The sequence below is a fragment of the Macaca fascicularis genome, chromosome 8 (genome assembly GCF_037993035.2).
Source record: "Macaca fascicularis isolate 582-1 chromosome 8, T2T-MFA8v1.1".
In the NCBI taxonomy this organism is placed as follows: Eukaryota; Metazoa; Chordata; class Mammalia; order Primates; family Cercopithecidae; genus Macaca; species Macaca fascicularis.
Genome location: NC_088382.1, coordinates 70,848,737 through 70,865,731, shown reverse-complemented (window position 1 = coordinate 70,865,731; position 16,995 = coordinate 70,848,737). Strand labels below are relative to the sequence as shown.

Genomic DNA, 16,995 nt, shown 5'->3' with positions numbered 1-16,995 from the left:
GAGCTGGAACTTGGGAGATCAAGGGAAAGATGGAATGGCGGGATCGGGGAAGGGGAATATCAGTTTTCTGTGACTCTAGATAGCTTGATGAAACAAAGTAGAAATCTCTACTGTAGAAGAGAATTGAAGTTGAAAAAGATAGGAAGCCTAACTTCTCTTCTGATGAGTGGGGCCAGGAGGGGGCGACAGTTAGAGGCCAGGAGAAAAGGAGGCCCAAGGCCTCTAGACCCATGTCCCTGCCTCTGCCCAGCAGCTGCCTCCTGCCCAAAAGACCCAAAAGAGTGAGCTACGGTGGCTTCTCCAGAGACTTCTCTGCTTCCTGACTGTAAACAGCCCCAGGGTTGCCATTCTGGGTGTTTTTCAACAGGCCAAGGGGCCATTGAGAGCCCGCAGTGCAGAGATGAACAGCTAGCTTCCAATCAACTTCCCAGGGGCCGTGTGTAAAGCTCCCTGCAGCCCTGGCAGGAGACAGAGGCCCTGAGAGGAACAGGAGGTAGACAGACCCACCCATTTAGAGACCCTACTAGGGGGCCTGCCTGAGGCAAACAGCTGGGGTGTCCACAGCACTCCGTTTTAAAAGAGGCCAGAAACAGTCAATCTTAACGCGTGAATTTACTTACACCTGATAACAATTCTTCCCCCAACATGGAGACCTGGGGATGAAGGCGGAAGAGTCCTCCCACCCCCACCTCAGCCCCTAGTTCCTCTTCTTCCTGCTGCCTCATTTACTCTTCCTTTATTTCTTCCTCTCCCTCATATTTCTTCCCAAGGACTGGAAAACCCTTTTCCATCAAGAACCTAAGTTTAGGAAAAAGAGAAGCAGGGACCCGGCGCGGTGGCTCACGCCTGTAATCCCAGTACTTTGGGAGGCAGGCAGATCATTTGAAGTCAGGAGTTCCAGACCAGCCTGGCCAATATGGTGAAACCCCTCTTTACCAAAAATACAAAAAAATTAGCAGGGCATGGTGGCATGCGTCTATAATCCTAGCTACTTGGAAGGCTGAGGTAGGAGAATCACTTGAACCTGGGAGGCGGAGGTTGCACTGAGCTGAGCTGGCGCCACTGCACTCCAGCCTGGGTGACAGAGTGAGACTCTGTCTAAAAAAAAAAAGAAAGGAAAAAAAGAGAGAGAAGCATGAAGGGAGGAGAGAGAACCTCTTTTCCCAGGAACCCCAAGTTGACTTGGTCCTTTTGGGGGGAGAAGAATAAAATCTGTGGACTCACTACCCAGGCCAGGGAGTGTGAGTGAAGAGCCGCAGGCCTCCACGAAGACATGTGGAGGAGATTTGAGGACTGAATTTCAGGCCTCTGGGACACACAGGCACAAGGAGCATCAAAGGAAGAGGAGAAAGGAAGCCATGCCCACGTCAGAGGGGACTGCTCCAGTTGGCACAAAACTTACCTGAGAGAAATACTGGTCCTCCATTGGATGGATCACGGATCTCTCACCTCAAATCTTTGTAACCCCAGCCCCTCCCACCAGTCTGCCAGCTCCCAAGACACACTCCTTTGCACCTCCCTCCCACACATCAGACACCATTTATTTGTCTGCTGCTTCTGCTGGTTTCAATAAATATGGCTGGCTTTAAAGTCAAGGCAAAGGAGATTTACATATAAAAGGGATGGGGTCTGAACTTTCAGCTGAGTTGCTGGCTTTGCAACTGGACCTGAGTCAGCAGATGCTGGTTATGGGCAGCCCACAGTAATGTCAGCACCCCTGGGGTTGTGCAAATCACCAACTCTGGTAAGCACAGAGGAGTCGCTGGGTGAAGGGACTCCGAACCCCTTCTCCATTCTAGTTCTCCCCATCCCAGTGACAGGGGCCTCCACGCGGCTCATCTCAGCCTCAGGCCTTTATGTGGATCTCTGCCTGGACCATTTCTTCCAAGGGGCACCATGGTTGGCTCAAATATCAACTCCTCTGAGAAACCTCTCTATTCTCTTTTATTATCTTCGTGGCACTTATCCCTATCCAAAAGTTATTTTTAAAATTACTTCCTAGTCCCCACTGCCACCCCATAAAAGTTCCATGAGAGTATGGCCTTGGGGTACCCTATTCTCACCTGCATCTGGGGCACATAGGAGAGCACCTGGCTTTTATCAAGGCTGCTCTGTAGAAGTGTATCAAATTGAATTCACTGAAATGGAAGCTTCAACCCACAAAAAGCAGCCAAATGTTTAAAATGATTCTTTATCAGCAATTAAAATTTAGTTTCAATTCATTATTTTTGCCCATCTCTCAAAACAATAGCCAATCTTCTCCCTAATCGGTTGCCTCTTTCATCTCGCCAGATCCTACATTTGGAATGTCGAGAATATCTGTAGACTCCTGACAGTTAAAGGAAACCTATGGCTTTAAAAAGACGGTCATCACTGAAGATTGCATTAAACACGCTGTAAAAGGAAAATCTCCAAAGGAGATAAAGGGCCTCAGGGGTGGGTGGTGCCTGCCCAGCTGCCCCACCCCTGCAGGGAAACCTGCCCAAAGCCTCCTTAACCCTTCCGTGGCCCACACCTCAGGAAGATGCTGGGAAAGATCAGAAGAATCCAAGCACTACTTGCTGACTGGAAGAAAACAGCAAAAAAGAAAAAAAAAAAAAAAAAAAAAAGACCGATTCCAGTGTTGCTCCCCACCCCCATCCTTTCTTCTTCCAAAGAGCCTTCTGTTCAGAGAAATTAAAGGACTCTGATAGCAGATCACAAATTCAGGACAGAAAAGCTCCACTATGTAGCCAGAGACTGTATTGTGGGTAACCAGACGTTGGGCACTTTTTTTGCTTATGAACTTTTGGACACCATTCGAATAAAAGACTATTTGTTCCTGGACAAACACTCACCAGCAAAGAAGCTTTTAAGAGGAGGGGATATTTTTGTTTTGCATTTTCTCTTTGTGGAAAAAAAAAATGAGAGAGTGAAAGAGATTGAGAGACAGAGACCAAGAGACACTTGCTCTACTTACTTTTCACATAAAAGAACTTAGACTAATTTGTTTACTATTGCTGGGGATTCATGTTTACAAGTTCCTGCAGCATTGTGGTAAAAGAAATGCTATTTTTAAAAAGTAAAAACCCACACAAGCCTCCATATTCAGGGTTCTTCTTCCCCTTCCTGCCTTCCTCACTCCCCACTTTCATTTCACAGATGGCCACAAACACATGAGCCAAGTCGAAGCTCAGGAGGCCCTTGTCTTTCTCTCCCAGACCCCTTTGAGACTCCCCTGTGAAAGGGTCATACCTGAACTTGGAAGGCAATCTCTAGTTCAAGTTCAGTGGAATTCTACTTGCCACAAAAGTCACACCCCACCTGTGCTCCTTTTCGGCAAACCAAACTCCTGGCAGTCCTAAATACACACCCTAGATTTATTTTCCTTATATCCAGGGACCATTTCTGAAATCAAGCTAGCAAGATGTTGAATAATGTCCTTTTTACAAGAGGGTGTGCCGTAACTGGGTCACTAACTGTGTGACTAATCACGGGTGCCTGTAACCACAGCGACTGTGGCTTCAACCTGACGTGGTCATTTGTAAACCACAAAATGACCCAGCCATCTGCAGGGGCTGCTGGCTCTGGAGTTTGCGGCTCTTCCCATGCCTGTCCCCTCCTCACCCACGGGAGCAATGGGAGCAGCCCCTGGCTGAAACCACCCTCCCCTTGCCTCTGCACTGGCAGCATCTGGGAGGGAGCTACTCCCTTCAAACCTCTTCTTACTCAAGTCTTTACAGGCCTGTGTTGCAGAGACAACCGCAGCAGGCATTTGCAACAGTTGCTCTCTGGCCTGAGTTCCATTTAGCAACACTAAGTCCAAAGGAGAAAAAGAAGGGGTCTAGAATAAATTTCTTTTCAAGAAAAAAGCAAAACAAAACTGGAAAGGTGGCCTGAGAAAAACTTCCCCCAGCTAGTTTAGGGCTCTTTGTTGTGCCTAACATTTATTCATTGCACTAAAAGTTGATAAAATCCCTAAAGTTTTCCCCAATCACTAAAGCAACTTTAGGAATTTTCAACATGGGAGTATCCTTTTGCCCAAGGGTCCCCAAATGTATCCTAAGTTAGGAGCACTAAGGCTGCAGTGCCTCAATGCAGGTCCCTCCCAGGGATCAGCCCAGATTGGGAAATGCAAGAACAATCAACCCCTTACCCTCTGGAGACCCAAGTTCATTTTGGGGCGTCCTGCAGCGCTTCAAGAATAATCTTGGCCAGGCGCAGGGGCTCACGCCTGTAATCCCAGCACTTTGGGAGGCCGAGGCGGGTGGACCACCTGAGGTCTGGAGTTTGAAACCAGCCAGGCCAATATGGCGAAACCCCGTCTCTACTAAAAATACAAAAATTAACCGGTTGCCAGTGGTGGGCGCCTGTAATCCCAGCTACTCAGGAGGCTGAGGCAGGAGAATCGCTTGAACCTGGGAGGTGGAGGTTGCAGTGAGCCGAGATTGCGCCATTGCACTCCAGCCTAGGTGATAGAGAGAGCCTATGTCTCAAAAAAAAAAAAAAAAAAAAAGAAGAAGAAGAAGAAGAAAGAAAGAAAGAAAAGAAAAAGAAAGAAGAAAAATCTTAGGGCCAAGGGGCTTATTTGTAATTGAGGAGGATGATTGGTGGTAGTGGTAAGGAAGATCTGCTCCCACTGCCTCTCAGCATGAACCCTCCACTCCATCTCTCTGAAAATGGCCTTACTTTTTTCTTCATGGTCTGGGTAAAATTGGTGGAAGGTACACAAAGGACTAAGCAACCTCTCTTTCAGCCCCACCCCCTTACCTGTGTTCACCCATTCCCTTAATCTTCAATCCCATTTTTTTTCTCCTTATCACATTAATTCAGTAGGGCAACTGCTTCCGTCCTGGGGAGGGAAAGAGTTTTCTCCAAAAGGACAGACGGAAGCAACAAATGGGAAGGAAACTGACAACGCTTGTGAAATCCCAAACCGGATTGGTAAGAACACATCATAAATTATGGATCCCTCGAGCCGCCTCCGGCCTGTCACTGCGTGGTCTGTCTCCACGGCACTGCCCGGCGCGGGCGACACTTGTCCATGAGCGCGGGTCTCTCGGGCCTCAAATGTCCCCGCCCGGCCCGGCCGCAGCGGTGGCCCAACTTAGGGCGGCGGGGGGCTCTGGGCGCTCAGCCGGAAGGGACGCGCCAGCTGCGGGGACGACCCCCCCAGCCAGCAGAGCACAGGCTCACCATTGTTCCCGAAGACCCCCGCGGGAACACCCTGAGCTGGCCTGGGCGCTCCGGTCCGAGGCGCCAAGGCCGAAGAAGGGAATGCGAAAGGCGCCGGGGTCGGGCGGGTGGAGAGGGTGCGGGACGTGCCCGCCACCCCCCGGCGCGCAGGTCCCCCGGCCTTGGTGGGCGGTGTGGCGGGACCCCGGGCAGCGTGCGACATCTGCGCGAGAGCGTGGGGGCGGGAGGGGACGTCGTCACACTCAGGACGCCCATCTGGACCGACTTTCCTTCCGTGCCAGAAGCGAGGAGGGAGAAGTCAAGGTTAAACGCTGCGGCGGGGCTGCAGGCGGGCACTGGCGGGGGCGCACAAAGCCGCGGGCCCCTCCACTCGCGCCCAGCTCGGAGCACGCCGCCCCCGGCCCGCCAAGAGCCCCGCGCAGGCTACCGTGGCCCCACCTTGCCCTTTGTCTTTCCTCCGGAGCAGATGTGCTGTGACCCCTGTAGCATTCTGGCTGTCAAGATTAAAGGAGCCTCCACTCTGTTTCGAAACTGCAACTCTTGCTCCCCAGACCTCATCAACCCCACCTCTTGCTTTTGTTTTTGTTTTGTGTTTTTGGCCACAAGTCAACCACTCATCATAAGGTGGGCAAACCCCTCGGTCCACATTTAAATTTGTTTGTGTGACAAATTGGCCTGCCGTTCCACCCTCTTAGCTACTGTAACCAGCACCAGAGAAACAATGAATTACGAGATTAAAGTTACGGAAAAACGGCTCATCCTGCAGATGTTGTCTGCTGAAGGCTGCTCTATGGACAAATATGTAAAGGGTCGTGTGTGTGTGTGTGTGTATGTGTGTGTGCGTAAAGCCAACAGCCTCACATTTGTTCTTTGGTAATTTGTCTTCAATATGCCTCCCCCCCACCCCCATGATGAAAGGTCAATTATCAGACTCAAAAATAAGCAACCTTATCTGGCAAGCCTGTACTCCCAGAAATGAATGGGAGAGCTGGGGTTTCTCATGGGGCAGAGAAAAGGGAACTCCAAATCAAGCTGAATTGTGTGTGAGTCAGACTCTGGAGAAAATCGTGGGTAAAGGAAATGTGGGGGGCGGTTTCCTGGATTTCTGTTGCAGGAAGAAACCACCGAAGGGAGGGAGGGCTGTTAGGGGAAGAAGTGAGGGAGGGGTGGAGGAGGAGAGCGTGGGCCGGGAAGGGAGGGAGAAGAGCCTCCTTAAGGCCGAGGGAGAGGGGCGGGGTGGATCGGTAGGAAGCCTGGGGCTTTCTTTGTTTAGTTGGTGTGGGCTGGGGCTGGGCTCAGTGAATGTGCCTAAGTGTGCACCGCGCGGTCAGCTGCCCGGCGAGGTAACAGCTGGCACCTGTGCGCGAAGTGCAGCCTGCATTAGCAGCATCATTATTCAGCATTAGAGCATTACAAAGATAATTACTGCGAGTTAGAAAAGCAGAGGACGGAGGGAATTGAAACCCCAGACCCCTTGGCTTATCAAACTCCCAGGTTACAAGCGTAATTTCAAGCAGCTTTGGGAAAGGCACCTCTCGCAGAGCTGTGAGTCTGCCACGCTAAAGGGAACGTTCGTAAGACCCCACAGCTGGAGCCAGTGGCCCAAGAGCTCTTCTCCAGGTTTCATCCTGGCTCAAGGATCAAATTGGGGTCATAGATAGGATGCTGAAGGTCATCACACTAACATTTTCTGGTCTCCAAAGCAGTTCTACTCAGACTATCAGAACCATCCTTTTTAAATCTAGAATGAAGTGGGTCAAATGGAGTAGAGCAGGTACTTTGGTCTTTGAGTAACAATGATAGCCTCAACAATTAACAACTGTCCAGCGCTTTTTGTGTCAGACTGAATGGAAACACATTTATGAATTATTTCCCTCAATCCTCACAGTAACCTTAAAAGGAGGGCATGATTATTACAGCCATTCGATAGATGGGAAAAATGAGGCTTTGAGAAGAGTCAGCAAAGTTCTTCAGCATTTTGCTCCCACATTTACTCGGTGTTTTTTCTTGGTCTAGAGCAGTGATCCCCAACCTTTTCAGCACCAGGGACCATTTTGTGAAAAACAAATTTTCCACAGATGCTGGGGGATGGTTTTGGGATGATTCAAGTGCATTACATTTATTGTGCATTTTATACCTATTATTTTTACACTGTAATATATAAGGAAATAATTATACAACTCACCATAATGTAGACTCAGCAAGAGCCCTAAGTTTGTTTTCCTGCGACTAAATGGTCCCATCTGGGGGTGATGGGAGACAGTGACAGATTTTCAGGCATTAGATTTTCATAAGGAGCATGCAACCCAGATACTTCACATGCACAGCTCACAACAGGGTTTGCACTTCTATGAGAATCTAGTGCCAACACTGATCTGACAGGAGGTGGGGCTCAGGTGGTAATGGGAGCAATGGGGAGCGGCTACAAATGCCAATCCTGGTCCATGGCCCAGGGGTTGGGAACCCTTGGTCTAGAGAAGACTCAGGCCTACTGTGCCTCCGATTTCCCACTGGTCAGACAGGAATACCATCCTGCCCTACTGCCTAGAGGTTGAGAAGCACATGCCTTTGGTTTTGGATAGCCAGTAAATCCCTTTCTCAAAACCTGAAATTTGCATGAATGCCAGCTCTCCAAACACACATTCTCTCTGCATGTATCCTTGGTTGGGTCAGAAGTAAATCGCACAAAAGTGAGTACTGTACTGTATTGTGATTTCTGGAAAACAAAGTATTTTTAAGAAGTGCCTTCTTTTATAGATTGGTATACTAATTAGTGAAAAGTGTTTCACAAACTGGCTTGGCAAAAAGTTTGCACTTAGCACGTGCAGCTAACTATGTGGGCCATAATAAGGTGAAGAACTTGGGAATAAAAATTAACTTGAGTTTCATCTAGGCCAGTAAACTCATTTGCCATCTCCTGACTCAGACACAGTAGGCTTGAGTCTTCTCCAAACCCGGGGTTCCCTAACCCCCAGGTCACAGACTGGGAATTTTTTCTAACAACTTTTTTTCTGACATTGTAGTGAATGAAATCAGAGGGGACATTTAATTTCTGGTGTACACATTGAGTTTATACCGTCAGATTATGATATCTAGGAAGTACTATTATTAATAATATAGATCATAACTATTAATAGAAATGACTAACATGAACTGGGAAATGATGATGGGTCAGTTATGACACCAAATGCTATACATTCATTATCTCATTTAATCCTTACAATGGAAGCCCTGGCTTCTACTCCTTCCCTAGTCCCCTCTCCACCCTCTAGCTAGGAAGCTCTTTTTTTTTTTCCAGGAACACGTGAACTTTATTGAATGCCATTGTAGAAACGTGTGTGAGGATAAAGGGCTGATACAGGGCAAGGAATGGAAGGTGGAGTGCGTGGGAGACACGTCATGGTCAGAGCTCCTGGCCTGGATGCTGCTTCCTGTTCTATCGATAGACTTGGAAGATCAACACTGGGATGATGATAAACAGAATGATCATGAGGATGTCCAGAACCAGGGCCCAGATGTTCAGGCACTTGGCAGTGGAGGCATAGGCCTGGGCCCTGATCAGGTCACCAACCATCTTCCTATCCCTAGACTTCATGGAGTAGGCGAATGCTATGAAGCCCAGGCAGCAGGAGTTCATAAAGAGGGTGTTAAACAGGGACCGGATGACAGGGTCGGGCACAGAGGTCTCGCTGCAGATGTGGATCATGGTGGATGTTGAGGCAGGAGGGTTGTAGGGCACCCCCAGCACAGCTACCTCTTACTCCTCCTTGAGCATCTCACAGTTGCGGGGTGGCCAGCGTTTGCAGGTGTGAAGAAGGTTTGGACTGTGTAGTTCACAGTGTCCAGCAAAGACCAGCTGTCAGGAGCTCTTTTAAAAATGTGAATGAGGCCCGGCAAGGTGGCTGACACCTATAATCCCAGCACTTTGGGAGGCCGAGGTCGGGAGATCGAAACCATCCTGGCTAACATGGTGAAACCCCTTCTCTATTGAAAAAAAAAAAAAATTAGCCGGTAGTGGTGGGCACCTGTAATCCCAGCTACTCTGGAGACTGAGGCAGGAGAATCACTTGAACCCAGGAAGTGGAGGTTGCAGTGAGCCAAGATTACACCACTGCACCCCAGCCAGGGTACAGAGTGAGACTCTGTCTCAAAAAAAAAAAAAAAAAAAAAAAATTGTGAATGAGGTCAGGTCCTGCCCTTGTGTTAAAGGCTTCCAGTGGTTTCCCACTGAACTCAGGAAAATTCCAACTGCTTCTCTGGGCCTACAAGCCAGTGCCACCTGGACCTGCCTACTGCCAGTGGACTCTATCAGCCCACAGCACATGCCTCCACCTGCTTGGGCTTCTGGGCCTTTGCATGCACCCCTTCCTCTGCCTGCAATACCTAGCTCTTACCTGGCTAATTTTTAAAAAAATTCTTCCATTTAAATGTCTCTACCTCTGGGAGGCCTTCCCTCAAATCAATCAAATCACCCTCATAACCTGTTCTTTTTCTTCTTAGCTTAACACCATGTAAAATTATCTTTATCATTGTTGTTATTATTATTATTATTGTGCGTCCTTACATCTCCATTTTTCTCCCTGATCCCTAAGAGCCAGAAAGTCAGGGATAGGCATTGCTCTCCATGTATCTTTAATGCATAACACTTTTGGACCATGCAACAATGTTTGCTAAATTAATCGAGAAGCACCCTCAGAGTTAGATACTATTATTATTATTATTATTATTATTATTTTGAGATGGAGTCTCGCTCTGTCACTGAGGCTGAAGTGCAGTGGCATGGTCTTGGCTCACTGCAACCTCCACCTCCCAAGTTCAAGCAATTCTCCTGCCTCAGCGTCCCAAGTAGCTGTGATTACAGGCACGTGCCACCACATCTGGCTAATTTTTTATATTTTTGGTGGAGACAGGATTTTACCATGTTGTTCTCGAACTCCTGACCTCCGAACTCCTGACCTCAAGGGATCTGCCTGCCTCAGCCTCCCAAAGTGCTGGGATTACAGGCGTGAGCCACCGTGCCCGGTCGTAGATACTATTATTATTCCCACTTTATAAATGAGGAAACCGAGACAGGAGAAGGTTAAATAACTTGTTAAAAGTTATACAACTGGACCTGGATGGGCATGTGACTATCTCAGATTGCTACCATTGAATGAAACCAAAAACAAAATGATAAACTCACATGATCTTGAAAAATAATGTTAAAATCAAATTAGACTCTGTAGAAAATGAAGTTACCTTGTGGACAATTTAAATTATTTACATAAGGGAAATATCTCCAAATACATCAGAGATTAACACATCAGCTTGCACATTTATTCCAGCCACACGGGTTAACATTAGCATATTCTGTGACTTCAGATGCAATGTTTCCTACTATTTCCGATTTCTTAAAAGGTTTTGAAGTATTTGAGCACTTGGACTGTTCTCTTCAAACTGTATGGGCAGGTGGGCATTCCGTCCAGTCATTTCTGCCCTCACCTAAAGGAACAAGCAGAATGTGGTTTTATTGCACAAGAGTAAAAGCCAATGCCACCACAAACCCAGTGACCTTCTAGCTACTTTCTAAATCTTTAAATAACTTAGAAACAGCCCTCACCCAAGGGAAGGGTGGAATTTAAATTAAAGAGAAGGGGCTGATTTTATGCTTACATTGCTGAAGTCCCTTCAAAATCAAGTGTCCCTGGTTTCTTCAGACAGGAAGTAGACAGTTTTTTTGTAACAAGGAAAACACCATGGGTCTTATCTCTGTGTTGCTTTCACAGCTTAGATAAACCTGTGTGCCCTACAGAGGAAATGCAACAGGGTTCCACCAAGAACCTGTATGCTGCGGGAGAAGCTCCCTCCAGGGAACTGAAGTCTTCCGTTTCCTTCCAGCGGGAACCATAGCTGCTCTGTAGGAAAATACAGGAATTTGATTGACATAGAACAAAAACCAACAACCCTGAGGGGTAAGGGGATTTTCCTGAAATAGATGAGTTTCCCTGGTTTCACATGATACTGTGTATGGTTTATACTTCATGTACCACAGAAGGCTGAAAATGGTCATTTCCTGGCCCCTCCGGTGGTGGTTTTCCAGCCAGGAAAGCATTCTGACTAACCAATCAATGCAATTTTTTTTTTTTTTTTTTTTACTTTGAATCTTCATGCTACTGAAAGAAAGCCGACTTGTCCTTGCAGGGGTTGGTGGAGAGGGTGGGGCTTCAGAGAAGCAACCTCGAGTTGGTCTTGTTATCAATCATCTCTGCCTATTGTGAGAGTTTGAACAGGCAAAACCTACCCACACACACTGGCGTGATATGCATTTTCGGTGTGTTACTTAAAGCATAAATGAGACGTCATCTGCTTTTCCATCAGATTAGGTTTGGTTTTTAAATATAAATATTCAGACCAAACTGAGATTTTTAGAACTTTGTAACACACAAACTTGATTGTGAAAATATAGACAAGAAAGATTAAACGTATTTGTAGTGTTTTTAAGTACAAAACTCTGTTGTCACTGGTTCGCTTACTCTTTCATATGTTCAAATGTATATACGTGAGCACCAGTGCGTATATTGAGGGAGGGGAGCTTTTGAATCTTGAGACCTCTACACAACGTTTATTTGCTGTTACACTTAAACGAGGTTGAAGTTCAACAAAGGCAGGCAAAGCAGGCCTTCAGTTTGCTTTGGTTTCATAGACACATCGATCATTTCTTCTGCTTTGTGTGGTCGTTGTCAAAATTGTCTGTACATGGAGGCACGAGCGGGGCCAATTCGGCCCTTCAGGAAGGGCCCCCTGACATGCAGAAACTCTTGGTATACTAGATGCAATCAACTGTCTGCAGAAATGATAGACTTTGGGTAATAGTCACTGAATGCATGGCTTAGAGAAATTTAAGAACCCCAGGCCCAGTGGGTGGTGAGCATACATTTCTAGGAAGGCAATATCATGTCACCAAATGGGTCCTTGGGCTGGTCACAGTGAATGAAAAGAACCAATCTCAAGAAAGACTCTTCCAAATTGGAATGATAAACATGGGGACTTTTAGAAAGATAATTTAATCCAGAAATTGTCACTCTCTCCCTAATACTGTTGGGGAGAAGAGGGGGAGGAGGATGGCCTGACCAATGGCTAAAATTATTATGCGCCCTGAGATGGACCTCCCTGCAATGGAGAAAGATACAGGAGGCTCTTATGGACAGACACCAGCAGCCAGCAGTGTTACACATATTCTTGACCATTTGGCTGGTATATTTTGCACTAAATATGCATGAACTGGACTTATGTTTCACATGTCAGTTTCTTGTGATTTTGATTAAGCAACAGGCAGTCCTAAGCCAAACACCTCCAGGTAGCCTAACAAATCATTTCTTGCCCTGAGAAGCCAGGACCAGACTAGAGACTCACTTTGGTAGTGCCCCTGGGACACCAGTCTGACCAGCCAAGTGGCCCCCTAGATGACCTCTCTTGCTTCTCTCTAATTCAAACAAACAAGCAAACAAGCACACTGAAATGAAACCTCAGGACATCACAAGAACCCATGAGGAATCCTTGTTAACGATCATTTCTTTACAACGCTCATACCAGAGTTGCAACTCGAACATCTGATGTTTTTTTTAACACGATTCATTACTATTCATCAAAAGACAGTTATTTTTCAATACAATTTTGAAAAGATACACCCCTAAGTCGAAGTTTCTAAGGATTTTTTTCCTCCAGGAATAAATGTTTGAGAAAGAATCTTCCTGAATAGACATACATATTTTTAATAGAGCAAGAAGCCTGGAATATGTTCCAAGAAAATTAAAGGAAATGCCATGCTTATCATTATAAGGTATGCTCAACGTGGGGAGTAAGACCTCTTAGGAAGTAGAAGAAGGAATAAATGAATGAGTGAATAGGGTACCTCTCAGTGAGGGAATGAGCGATGACCGCTCCCACTGTTTTCTGGGGAGATATCTGTTCTCAGGACTTTTTTCACTGCTAGAAGGAAAGTTGAGTGAGGTGATTATGCCAAGCAGCCTGGAGACAATTAACCCAGGTTTCCAGAGAACATCCTGGTCCTGTCTATGCTGGTGCTTGCCTCAAAGGCTTCCTCATCAGCATAGAGTTACTCAGGTGATCCTTCAATTTCCCTGAAGGTGTTAGACGAGTAATGTAAAAATCTAGAAGAATTGAGCTCATAATGTGATAAGTAACAAAACTTTGCAAGCCTATTAGAGGGGAAAATTGGAAAGGTTGCAGCCAATTATTAATAAGACAGATGAACATGAGCTGTCTAGAAAGCACTTGGACTCTGGGACACACTGCCAATGCAGAAATGCACAGAGCAGAGGGGGGCACCTGGCAGCCCCAGACAAACCCAGCCAGGAGGAGTGTTTTGATCATTCATGTTAAGTGAAATAACATAAAATCAAGTCTTTTTGTTTTTTGATTTTTACATTTAGAAAAATTTGCATTTTCACCTCTATCTCACACATATATGAATGAAATTCATTTTTAGTTTGAGTCTATTAACCCAGGTCAGAAAGAGAAGGATAAAGTGATTGACCTCATCTAAAACACCAAAAAGTTTTTCTTTTAGGAAAATGAAACCACCACACTTCCATTGCAGAGGGTCAGGAGCCCTGGGTGCAATATTTAAGGAGGCCTTCACTTTCGAGCTCCTGCAAATGCAGTGTTGGCGCCTGGAGTGAGGGTCTCCTTAAATTTTATGCTAGCCTCCTGCTAGTTCTGACTACCAGTAATCACAGTTGGGAGGGAGGAAGACAGCATGGTAGATAAAATGAAGACTCCTTTATTAAAATCAAATTAAAGAACTGTTGGGCTTCCCATTTCTATTAAATTTTAGAACTCAAATTGCAAAGCTCCTAAATTTCAATTACACTGAAGTAGTCACGAATCTACGCCATGGCCCTGTGTAAGACTATGCTTTTAGAAGCTTCTCTTACTAGTCCCGCCTGCAGTTTAATAAGATTGTTTCTTGCTACCTTTGAAACCCATCTGCCATGCTGTGTGCTCCCTGTAGGTGTGGAAGAGCTGAGCAACATCTTTTTTAATCTTTGTTTTTCTTTTTTGGGGGGACAGAGTTTCACTCTTGTTGTCCAGGCTGGAGTGCAATGGCTTGATCTCGGCTCACTGCAACCTCCGCCTCCCAGGTTCAAGCGATTCTCCTGCCTCAGCCTCCTGAGTACCAGGGATTACAGGCACCCGCCACCATGCCTGCCTAACTTCTTTTTTTTTTTCTGTATTTTTAGTAGACACAGGGTTTCACTTTGTTGGCCCGGCTGATCTCAAACTCCTGACTTCAGATGATCAGCCTGCCTCTGCCTCTGCCTCCCAAAGTGCTAGGATTACAGGCATGAGCCACTGTGCCTGGCCAACCTTTGTTTTTCTAAAAGCGTCTCGTGGTCACCTTTTAGCTTTTCTTACCCTTTTTCGTTTTTTCTTATCCAACTCATCTTCCTTCAGTCATTGAGGTTGTTGGTTTCTAGAGTTTTCATCCAGCTGTGCATCCACCAGTGGTATCATCTAGAGTATGAAAAAGCACATTGCATCTACTCTATAAAGATCTTTCTTTCAGCAAGTGTTATGTTAGGTTTATACAGCATAGACAGAGATCATGAAGGCTGGTCCTTTAGGACAAATACCAAATGTGTTCTTTAGGCCATGAAGCTCTGATTGTTGTACTCTGAGCAAAGCCACCAATGGTCGTACCTTCTATGTGAGTGCCTTAATTTATAACATGAGATGTGGCTCCATCATCCTGCTCAATCATCCGAGGCAAAGGCATCGGACCTGAAGGAAGCAATCTGGAGGCTTGTTGGTGGCTGTGAGCTGGCTTCCCATGACCCTGCTGATTGATAGGGACACTCTGTCCTAGATGCTAACAGACCCAATTAGATACACTTCCAGGGAACTCAATGTGAGGCCGTAAAAGAGGAACAACAGCAGAGTAAGCAGAAATAGGAGGAGGCTCAGAAGAGGAAGTAAACAGGAGGCTTGAGGGCATGAAAATTGGGAGGCAGTAAAAGGCAGAGCTAGTCCAGTGAGGAGGTAGAGAAAAGGAGGCGAGAGAGACTGTATGGTAGTGACTGCAGACATGGAGGCAGGAGAAGTGGCAACGGAGAGGATCTGAGAAGCTGACATAGGTTGCTTTTGCCTGTGAGCATCCATTGCCATTTCTTCGGCCACAGCAGCCTGAGACTTCTTGAGTCCCCCACCCCATCCCGCTCTCAGGCCTTTTGTTTTTTCAGGAAGTGGATTGAACCCAGCACAGCTCCCTGCTCCAGGCCCAGGACTGGCCAATGAGAGCATCACACACACCTTCGTGGCCTGGCCTGGTGCTGGGATTAGCATATGACCCAAACCAAGGCAGCAACAGCCAGTGGAACTGGCTTCCAGAATGCCCACAGTAACTCTCTGCAAAGCAACACTCTCTTTGCTGCAGTGGGCAAGCTAAAATTGCCAGGAGCTGACATGGAGAAAGTGGGTCCCAAAGTAAAGTCAACCCAGAGAAAAGCAGAGCTGAGTGATGGAAAGAGAAAGGCTGAGTCACAAAGAGGGACTACCTCTAGATGGCTCAGACACAAGAGGTGCTATCAAGGGATGCCAGTGGAATGAATATCGCCTGGCACTTGCTTCTGAGGACAACAACATAACTGGATACAGCAAGGAAGGAATCAGCCGCCTTTGTTCCTAGCATATGTATATAATTCCAAAACAATGCCTGCTGAAAGAAAGACGCTCAGAACACAGGTGCTGCTTAGCCAGTGATGGTTATTTTTATGAGAACGTGATACATTTATTATCACCCAGTAGTGTCATATCTCACACTCTCAGAGAACAGTCACAAATTTCCAAAATTACCCTTGAAAACCCCTTAGAAGGCTGCCACTTTGCAAACTGGGGATTCTCCAAAGTCCAAGATATCCAGATTCTCCTCACTGCTGGGCAGATCACTGCTTCTTGAGCAAATCACCAGTTGGAGTTGTTGGTCTCCATGTCGAGGCTTGTAGAGAAACCACCTCTTTCAATGCTAGGGTCACTCAGTTCACACCGTGGGAGGCCCTCGGGAACAGAGACCCATGGCGCAGATGACAGACTTCCAACTCCCAGCTTAGCCTTCTTCATGGGGTGTAGTTCACTGAGCAGTACCCAAATATTAACTGCCAGGAAAATCTATCTGGAAAGGAACCTCACACTTGGATTGTCTCTCCCCCAGCATGTTAAGCAAGAAAGTGGCATTTTTCGAAGGTAAACTTTGTGGTAATTCTAAAACAGTTACTGGATTCTTCAAAGTGTAAGAGTGTAGCAACACAAAGGTTTGGCTTTCCCAAAAAAACTGTAATCGTTGATGATAAAACCAACACACGTACCATTTCCTCCCTGACCACCTCTGACCTTATTAAGTGAACATCTTTGTGAGAGCTCTGCCTGGGGGAAACAATGTGGCTAAAATTCTTACCACCAGGACACACGAGGTAAAGGTATTGATTGTGTCCTCCCAGAACCAAAGATTTAGCTTAAAGGAAGAAGCTTGATTCAGTTAGCACACACATTACATTCTGAATGCAGAATAGATGAAGATTGGACATGATTTGAGAGAGCGCAGGAGGACCTACAAAAATTGAGACCACAGAGTATTGGCAGGGCTTGGAGGTGGAAGGAAGGAGCTTGGAATGAAGAGTGAAAGTCACTGAAGGCAAATATTCCAATTGACTGGATCCACACCTGGCACCTGGGAGGATTAAGGGGGTGGGGCAATGAGTAGAACCAAAGAATATTCCCTTTTTTTTTTTTTTTTTTCTGAGACAGGGTCTTGCTCTGTTGCCC

At 46.4% G+C, this 16,995-nt stretch overlaps 1 long non-coding RNA gene and 1 pseudogene across 1 annotated transcript; both read right to left on the bottom strand.

Annotated features, from left to right (window-relative positions):
- Window positions 1-8,568: 8,568 nt before the first annotated feature.
- LOC135964392 (interferon-induced transmembrane protein 3 pseudogene) lies at window positions 8,569-9,747 on the bottom strand (annotated as a pseudogene).
- A 551-nt stretch (window positions 9,748-10,298) lies between these two features.
- Window positions 10,299-15,061, bottom strand: LOC102144221 (uncharacterized). Its single transcript, XR_010577020.1, has 4 exons — window positions 14,878-15,061; window positions 14,593-14,691; window positions 10,828-11,069; window positions 10,299-10,656 (listed from the first exon to the last, which is right to left on the bottom strand). It is a non-coding gene; the product is annotated as an uncharacterized lncRNA (long non-coding RNA).
- Window positions 15,062-16,995: the final 1,934 nt, after the last annotated feature.